At 34.1% G+C, this 10,155-nt stretch overlaps 1 long non-coding RNA gene across 1 annotated transcript in view; it reads right to left on the bottom strand.

Annotated features, from left to right (window-relative positions):
- The window catches only part of LOC148114310 (uncharacterized), a 76,971-nt gene extending 68,722 nt beyond the window's left edge, over positions 1 to 8,249 (bottom strand). The window contains exon 1 of the long non-coding RNA XR_015733975.1: positions 8,115 to 8,249. This is a non-coding gene — a long non-coding RNA (uncharacterized LOC148114310). The remainder of the gene's footprint in view (positions 1 to 8,114) is intronic.
- Between the last annotated feature and the right edge of the window lie 1,906 nt (positions 8,250 to 10,155).

Genomic DNA, 10,155 nt, shown 5'->3' on the forward strand with positions numbered 1-10,155 from the left:
AAGCTCCACAAACGTCTAGAAAGGCTCTGGGGACCCGAAACGGCCAGGCGTGGGCGTAAAGGGAGCGCGGACACTCCACGGAGGTCCCAGGGATTTCCCCAATTTAAACGAAGATGAAAGGAAAAATTCCTCCCCCCCCAAGCCACCAGCAAGGCCAGCAACCGGGGAATGGGAGAAATGACCTGTCCCTTAGCTTACAGAAGTGTTGAAATCGTAGTCCAAAGAAGTCCAAGTCACAATCCGAGTCAAACCAGTAAACGCAATCGAAAATCTCCTTCAGAAAGGCAAGAAAACAGCCAGGAAGGAAAGAAATGATCAAGAGGATCAGTCCCACACGCCTGTCTAGGCTGACAGACTGAGCCAAAAGCTGGGTTTGCCCGGTAACAAGGGCGGGACTTAGCAAATTTGATGGGCTCAGTCTATCGGCCTAACAGATGACCACACCCGTCCAATCCATCCTGGCTGCTGTCTCCACCCACAATGGAGAAGAAGTTGGCCTTCTATATGATACAGTTGCCAGAATATTACATACTTTTTTGGAAATCACACAGGGACCTTTCTTTAGAAGAATGGCAGACTATGTTGTAGTAGTGTGTATCCATGTCAAAATTAATTTTTCATTAAAAAAAATTGCTAGGGGATGCCACCTGTTGAAGAGTGAACTTTAAAATTGCCTGAATTGGCAGAGTTGGTGAAATTAACTGCATTGATTAGAGACAATGGATTAGATTAGTTTATAAAAGACTGGAAGCAGTTTGTGGACTTTCTGTGTGTTAAATACAATAACATATGGTTAACAGAGGGCTTTGAAGATTAGTTTTACCATTGGGGTTACCAGTTGACTCCTTTTTTAATGTAGCGACAGATTGATTGGATTGATAGAGAAATATATTTCCACACCAGGGACATTTTTATGTAATAGTACTTTTATTAAATATAGATAGGAAAACTTATAATTTACTTGTAAAGGTAGGAGAAGACAGCAGATATTTTTGAGATATTTTTCAGCCTTCAACCTGGGTGAATTTTTATGTTTAATGCAGTATGAATAATATATTTGTCAATTGTTGTTATTATTTTTTGCATGTGTTTTTTTATTTTTATTATTAATGTTTGATGGTTGTTAATTTGTTTTTCCTTTTGTCCTTTATTTTGTATTTTAACTTTGGAAATCAAATCAAATATAAGTTAAAGTTAAAAAAAGCATGCTACAGAATTTAACATAACTTGGAAAACATTCATGGTTTATAATTCCATGCATAATACTACATTTGAAATGTGAGTTTCTTTAACATAAGATTTAAAAATAAAAGATTAGTCTGTCATAAGAATGAATCTCCTAAATCTGATAGAAATTTTTATTACTTGTTTATTTTGATACATAATTCTTACTATATTGGCAAGTTTTGTTAAATATTTACTATTCACTTGATTCCAATAACTTTACTTTACAATAACATGACAATAATATCACTTTAAATAGAGATTATTATCTTATATTACTTTATATTATAGTAAAATTATTTTATATATAATTATATATATCTATAATGATTATTATTCAGAATAATGTTATTCTGAAATCCTTTTTTAAAAAAATTTCACACAATGTATGAAAGAATCTTTCTTTCTGGCTGCCTTTCTTCATGGTTATGCTGTTGGATATCCTTTTAAAAACATATTTTTTAGGCTAAATGTTTTTGGATCTTGCAACTAAATTCCAGCAAATAACTTTCAATAAAATGAAGCCATGGATTTAGAAGTAAATGGTGAAGTGGATGTTGTAAGTAAAAAATAGATCATCTTAGACTAAAAATTGCTCATTCTTGCATTCAAGCTGTCTTCCCATGCCCCTATTCTTTAGTTATATTTTCCTGCTCTGTTCTTACCTAAAGATTCTCTCTCTCTCTCTCTCTCTCTCTCTCTCTCATTTTCTATTCTGACTTTTCCTATTCTTGAGTCCCCTTCTAGAGTTGCTGAGCTAGGCTCCTGTCAGTTTCTATGGCTCATTGTTCAACTAAAATACTGTGGTTTCCTCACAAAAAGCTGACCTCAGGTTTAATTGGCTTTCCTGCTTTTAGCCTTCACTGTCTGATTTGATCCTTCTATTTTACCACTTATCTAGCAGTGATGGATGCTGAAGGGGATTTGGTCACTTGTATTTATTTCAATTGGGTAATATTTTGGCACTTTCAAGTTTAGATGAGCTTTCCTAGGAGTAAGTAACTGAACTTAATGAGATTTTCTTTAGAGTAGGCCTGTGGAGAATAGTGCCATCATTTTAACCTGGTTTTTCACACAACTGCCCAAATTCCACCAACTCTATAAGGGCATTTCTATGATTTTAATGCTTTTGTTGTTTCTCAGTTGACAGGCTGATCGTTTTGATTTATTGTCTTGTGCCTTTCTTCTCTTGAGTCAGCTTCTGCCTATTCATATCATTCTTATGTTTCTGATAACAACAGCACTCCTAAAAATAGTCAGTTCCAAAGAACATTATCTGGTGCATTTCAAACTATATAACTCAAGGGTAGAATATAATACACAAAAATATATCTCTTACAATTTCCAAAGTTTCTTTAAATCTGTATCTTTAAAAAGTTGAAACTTGACTCTTAATTAATTCTATTAACCACATCCTATAAGTAGCATTTTAAACCTTATATTGAATAAACATGTACAAATCTCTCTATAGAGTTTAGCTATCCAGCATTTTTAATCAAAGATTATAATTTTGGTTTGCTTGGCATGAAAAATGCATTTGGGTTATTGTAGATCTTACTGTATGTGAAATTGATATATTTTGATGATTATAATTTTCTGTCTGTTTCACTGTTCACAAAATTCTTGATTTATTAAAATCCACTACTTATTAAAATAGTACTGGAAAACTTGATGTAAGTAACAGAAACCTTTAATTAAATTTAGGTTACAGATTTGCACAGCTTCTACAGTAGAATTGGCTCAATATAACTGTGCCAGGTTGATAATTCTGAAATTGTATTTCTGTATCCCTTGATTTGTAAAATACAGTTTTGATATCTAAACCAAATAAAGCACTATTCTTTCAGTTATAATTACATGGACCTTTCTTTTTCCTTTTCCTTAAATAAATAGCAGACCCACAAATACAAAATGTATTTATTTGATTTACAGTATATCCTACCTTTATGTAGTACAATTCAGGACACCATGCATAACGTTTTATTTTCTCTGCAACAACAAATCTTCCAGCTGAGTTTGGTTGAAACAGACTGATTGAAAAATCACTCAGCTATCATCCACACCTAAGGGAGAACTAGAACTCACTGTGTCCTGGATTTTGATTCAGCACCTTAATCAGAACTATTTCTTTGTGATAAGAAGTTCCTCTCTTAGTCTAGTTCAAAGCAGCCTTTCCTATATTGCTTTTCTAGATTGCAGTTCCTACTATCTCTGTCCATTCTGTCACAGAATGATATTAATTTGGAGGGGAGGAGTGTCAGGATGAAGAAAGCCATCCAAAGCTATCTTAAATTGTGACAAATTGTTGCAATTTTTTCTTTGTCATCATATCATCATTAATAAGTATTAAAATAATTATATGGTTTTATAGGAGTGAAACCAAACAAAAGTATCTTTGTTAAAATGAGCATTTTCTTGAGAAAGAGAACACTTGTAATTCTATATCCCTTTTAAACACTGTTAAATTAGTAGAATTGGTTTGTAGCAAAAATTACAGTTGCAGCAAAAATTACAGTTTTTAAATGAGATTCTTATATTCTAGGACAAAAAAAGATAAACTAGAGGGCAGCCCAAATTATGGAAGAATTATATATGGAGTTGGAAAGGAAACCCTGATATACTCTTAGAATATTCAGTAATTTTTGAATAAAACTGAAGTATAACAGAATAATTCATTTTAATAATTAAACTCAAGAATGATCAGGATAGAGAAACAACTATTCAGAATCATTTTCACCATGAACAAAAGTAATATAGTATAAGGCAATTTATTTTTAATAAATTAAGTAGAAACTTGAAATTTGTCAGCAATGGAGTAAACTGTTTGAAATGACTGTTTCAAGTAAATGAATTTTCATTGGACTACACAGTCTTTTCTTATTATTTTAGAAGAGCCACAAGTTCATTCACTTTTTTCAGAATGTTCCTGCTGGGCCAAGAAAGCCTAGTCCAATTTGCATGGTAAAAAAAGAAAAACAAATGGTCATCTCCTACAGCTGAATATACAAAACCAAGTGCCTTTTTCCAATCTGATGATTCCCATCTCTCCAAAACTGTATAGATGCCCAGTTCAAATATAGTGGACTTACAGGAAAGGGATTCAGTTCTAACTCCAAAGGCACTAAGGAGAAAAACTACATTTGGAACACAGATGTTATGCACAGCTCTCAGAATGTAATTATCTGTGATTTAGCTCCACACTGTGTTCAAAAATGCCTGTTGTGATTTAAGAAACCCACATAAATGAAAGGGATGCAAAGATGTCAAGAAGTTGCATGGATAACTGATCTCAAGTTGCTCATTTAATACAAAGAAATTCATTGATGTGGATTATTACTTCCCCTTTCATTATTATATGATTGTCTCCTATTCATATACCACACTTTCTTTGTATAATATACCACTGCTGTTTCATTCTCTAAGAAACATATAACACAGGATCTCAGTGTTTTTGGGGAAATGTATTGTGTAAAAAAATTGATTTTGTTACTCTTTATTTTAGAAGGACATTGGGGGGCAATGACGCAGCAAATATCATGCTGGTATATTTTCTGTTCACTGAAGGATGAGTGGGCAGGTCTTTAATTCTGTAAATGGACATATCTGATTGTGTCAGCTCTTTGAGGTAGGTAAAATCAAGAAATGGAAGCAACAGGGATTTCTGGAATGAACTTTAGTGTTTTAGGAAAGAAGAATAGAATCTTGAATAACTTCAGTTTCTAACTGCTGTATCTTGCATCAAACAAAATCAAGACAGGGTTACTTTGAGTTTGTTTCTCAGAATTTTCACTTTGTTAGGACCCAATCAATCATTCTCCCCCCCCCTTCCAATGATTCATTGTCCCCTTCCCTTTCCTAAGACCAGATATGCATTCTCTCACAGACTAGTTTCTTACTTTTTATCTTGCATAGGAGATGCCTTATTTGGCTAAGGATTTGTTTGATGTTAAATTAATTCACTGTGAGTTTGATATTCAGTTCAGAAAAGAAAATTTCTATTTGGAGATTAGTAAGAATTTTTTTAGAATTAAACAATCCACTATTTTGTGGTTTTGTCAATCAAAATTACATTATCCTAATTTTAGGAAGCTCATGAAGATATCAAAGGAAATGAAGATCTGATGTGTTTAGTCATAGAAGAGAGAGGGTATATGGAGAAATGCCTTTCTCATGTCTCACAGTAACAGTACATAAAATTTGTGAAGAGAAGTTTAGGAATAAGTACTGATTTTAATGGCTTTGTAAGACTCCCAGGTGCAAAAACTGTATATTAGTTTGAAAATAACCATTGCTTTGATGACTTTGAGGTTTCTTACTTGTTTAAATTTATTTTTGCATTTATATATTTATATTTGTGTGTTTGTACAGCCTGCCTAGCTTCTATGGGAGTACATGATTGGCCAACCCAGGTGTATGTATGAGGATTTTCTTATTTTCAAAATAAGAGAAATACAATACAAGATTGGGATGGGAGATAATCATCACTGAAGAATTACTGTTTCACAATAGTCACTTTCTACATCTCATAAAATGGGTAGCAGACCAATGTTCTGATGGAGGCACTGGGAAGACTGGTGACATTTCTTGGTTCTTGTGAATGAAGGTAAATATGTGTTCTCGGATAATGGGTGGAATCCAGTCCAAAAGTTTATTCTTTCAAGCTTTCAGACTTGTGCTTCTTCATCAGGAAATTTTTTTCTCCATACTTGTGCTCTGGTTCTTCCCTGTTTTTTGTTTGTTTGTTTGTTTGTTTATTTTCTCTGAGTGAATGGTAATTGTTGGTGAGTTCATGGAGAAGTCCCTGGAGTTTTCTTGGTAGTATTTCAGAACAGGATGCCTTGGTCTCCTTCCTAGGGCTGATAGAGTATGACTCTCCCAATCACCCAGCAGGCTTTGTGCCTAAGATTGAACCATAACTAATGGATTCCTGGTTTTTAACCTGCTGCCTTACTCACTAGACTAATATGTATCTTTTGTTATTATTAGAAATGTTAATTTGGGAATGTTCTGAAAGGATATATAACCCAAATTTTGCATTTTACTATTCATGAAAATAAAGTCAAGAGAGATTATTCATTGAGCTGAGTCATATTAATTTAATGCACAGAGGGTACACAAGGACCAAGGTTTTAACTTAATTTTGTTGAATATAATATCATTGCAATCTATTAGATTCTGAGGATATAATCAAGAACACACTTAAAGCAGGGCAGAAAATAACTTGTTCGGTTATATTTGATGGCTTTTCATTAAGCAATAGTGTTTATAAACATGTTAGACATAATTTCATAAATGAAACAATGTCCACATTTTTACAACATGGTAAATAAATAATTAAAATAATTTTCTGTGGACATAACTAATGAAGAGTTAGTGCAATTTATGAGTTGTATTATGGACAACATTATGAAAATAACAACCATTCAATTTAGGGATTTCCCTAGAGTTTTAAATAAGAGGGAATAAATAAAAGTTGCAGTTTATTATGTTGTTGAAATACTAGGGCATATTTTATTTATTTATTTATTTTATTTCTGTGTTTTTGTTTAGTAAACAAGAACTTTGAATCTTTGTGTTTCTCATGCACGTTAGGTAGATTAGATAGATAGTCACAAGGATGGATGGATAGAGGGATGGATGGATGGATGGATGGATAGATAGAGGGAGGGGGAGAGAGGGGAGAGGGAGAGATGTGTAAGATGATATTGTTTGATAGATAGGATTTGAAACATGCCAATCCCATCTTTTTTATAGAACAGCCTTATCAACTTTACAATGTGTGGATTTCAGTTCCCAGAATCCTGCAGCTAGTCATTTTGTAAAAACAAATTCATTTATATTCTCCTTAATACATGCATGCAAACACACATTCAGGCTGGACTGAAACTGAACACATCTTAGAAATGTATAATTGAGAGACATCTTGGAGATCCTCTACTTTTTTCAGTTGGAGGTCCTTCACTATATGGAACAATTCTGAACCTGTTACAGGATTATTATTATCATTATCATTATTATTATTATTATTATTATTATTATTATTATTATCATCATCATCATCATCATCATCATCATCCATGGTTTTCGGGGTGAAGTACCATCAGTACGCTGATGACACTCAGCTGTACATCTCACCCCAGACCACCCCAATGATGCCCTTGACGTGATGTCCCGGTGTCTGGAGGCCGTACGGATCTGGATGGGGAAAAACAGGCTCAAGCTCAACCCATCCAAGACCGAGTGGCTGTGGCTTCTGGCGTCCCGATATAGTCAGTTGGTGCCATCTCTGACTATTGGGGGCAAGTCATTCACCCCATGGGGGATTTTAACTGTCGGGCCAAAATGTTTAATTTATTTTTAATTTTTTAAAAAATTTTATATTTGATGTTTTTTACTTCTGGCTGTTCACCCCCTGAGTCCTTCGGGAGAAGGGCGGTATATAAATTTAAATATTAAATTATTAAATTAAATTAATTATTGGTTAATCTTTGGTGAGATTCACAGCCTTTGAGGCTGTTTAATAGCTTAGCAGCTCGAGTCCTAACCAAGGACCTAGGAACTATTAAGATATCGTCGGAGGATATAAGCTGTTCCAAGTAAGGTGGTTTTTTGTAGAGACAAAATGTTCATTATTATTATTATTATTATTATTATTATTATTATTATTAATAATAATAATAATAATAATAATAATAATTATACAGGAGGGAGTATCCTGCAGATACTGCTCAAATCAGATAAATATAACATAAGATACTGATGAATGCCAGGATTAATTCTGGGTGTTCTGTTCCCCAGGCATTTGGCTCCACTGGGAACAGGCAGATAAACTCTAGCAAACAGGTTTTCATACAGATCGTTTATTAGGGTATCCTCAAACATAGACTTACAATTGTGATGAGTCATGGTGAGTCATGTTGAGATTCATCCTTATTTCATAATCTGTCCCATTTCCTAGTGTAAAATGATGGTAGTTCTGTCTCCCTGTTCAGAAAGCATGCTTCTCTCTTCTGTGGTAATTCAAAATGGCCCGGTCTTTTTTTTGCACCCAGGCAGAAAGCCTCAGTGGCCAATCAGTCACACAGATAGGTCACATGTCATGGACTATATTTCCCATAATGCAATCTCTCTCTACATCTCCCACAATGCAATCTCATAAGGAGACAGCTCTTAATCCTTAAGGTAACTAATTCACTATGGCTCACTATCTGTAACACCATACTGGGACATTTGGCTATGTTTTATGATCTCAGATTATTGGAGTTGAACAAAACAGAACAAGCTCTAAGAACTAAGAATACACAGGAGTATGTAGAAGCTTTGCTAACTTTCTTTTGTTCTCAAACAAGAATTAGAGGCATCTGCAGTTGGGTAAAGAAAGGCTTGTATTTATAATAGAAATTGAAAGGAATAACTGACATGTTGTCTTTGTAGTCAGCATGTGTTTGCAATCCCTTCCCTCTCTTCTCCTGTTTTATTGCTTGCATAGCAGGTGTTTATAGCATTCAAAACCATCTTTCCGAAATGTGCAAATTGGCTGGAAAGCAATAGGAAATGTCACGGTCATCCCTAAACCTAATTGATTTAATCAGATGACAGCAGCTTTTTTGAAGTGGAACTGTGCACCCATCATGGGTGAAGATTCCTGGTTGTTCTAACAATCTGAAAAAGAGATTTAGTATTGTGGAGCCATCTGCTTCTCTAATTTCTTTGTAGATGCAAACATTATGAGGTGAAAAATGTAAAGGTTCAGTTTCATCAATTACAAAAAAAATGTGTTATGCCAGACATTTCTTCAACATTTATATAACCATCCACATTCAATTAGATAGAGAAAATGTATTTTACTGCTTAACCTTCTGCAGCTTCCTTGGTTTCCTGTATTTCAGTAAAAATTTACACATATAGATACACATGCACACATTCTGAGATATTAATTTGAAAACAAAAATAAATTGGTATATATTTTTAATAAACTGATTGGAATATTCCAGTTGAATTATAGTCAATTTATAGTAGCCAAGTTATATTTACTATTTAAACTCCTTGGCCTTCTTTTCCTACTAGAAACAAACCCTTTCTCTGGCTAACTTCTACTTTTGCCGAGTTTTTCCTTATCCTATAAACCATCAGTGTCCCCTTTTTGATGATTAGAATCACATTCCACTATACTCAAGATGTTTATATATTGTGTAGCAGAAAGGCCGATGGCAGCCACTTTGGCCTAAAACTATTAAGGTAAGCACCAAAACATTGCCATGGAAATTGTCAGAAAACCTCTAGTCCTGGTGGTCGACCCAGATTGGATCCTGCAACATTATCCTGTGACACATATATTTGCCTTATTCATATAAAAATACACCTACGGCTTTATAAACATCCTTTTGTGGTGAAAATAAGAAGAGGTTTCCTTAATAAGAGTATCAGTGCAGCAAACTGAAATGTAATTTCATATTCACATATGAAAGTGACTTTGCATCCTGTAACCTCTTAATTGCCTTGAGACGCGTAAGACAAGTTGCATTAAAACAATTTAATAATATTCTAAGGTTGCATAGAAGCACCTGTGATGGCTTGGCTCTCCTGGGAAAATCACACCTGCTGACACAAATGCTGTATCAATTGAACCAGGAGGGTGGCATATCAAGAAACAAAAGAAAAATAAACATACAGGTCATTCTCTAAATACTTGCATTCCAAGTGCAGGCTCTTTTTAAATAACTAAATAAGTAAACAGATTAAATGAAAACAATCTGTGTTAGAAGGATGACAATGTGCTAGAAAAAAATCCACCCGAAGTTTTAAAAGAGGTTTTTTTAAAAGAATGTTTTTTAAAAAAGGAGTAGACAGCTTGAGAACATGAGAACATGTCTTCAGCGAGTTGCATGAAGATTTCTCTTGAGCATGGTGTATCTGTGTGCCAAAAGTGCA

The sequence above is a fragment of the Pantherophis guttatus genome, chromosome 4 (genome assembly GCF_059756535.1).
Source record: "Pantherophis guttatus breed Tessera chromosome 4, ASM5975653v1, whole genome shotgun sequence".
Taxonomy (NCBI): Eukaryota; Metazoa; Chordata; class Lepidosauria; order Squamata; family Colubridae; genus Pantherophis; species Pantherophis guttatus.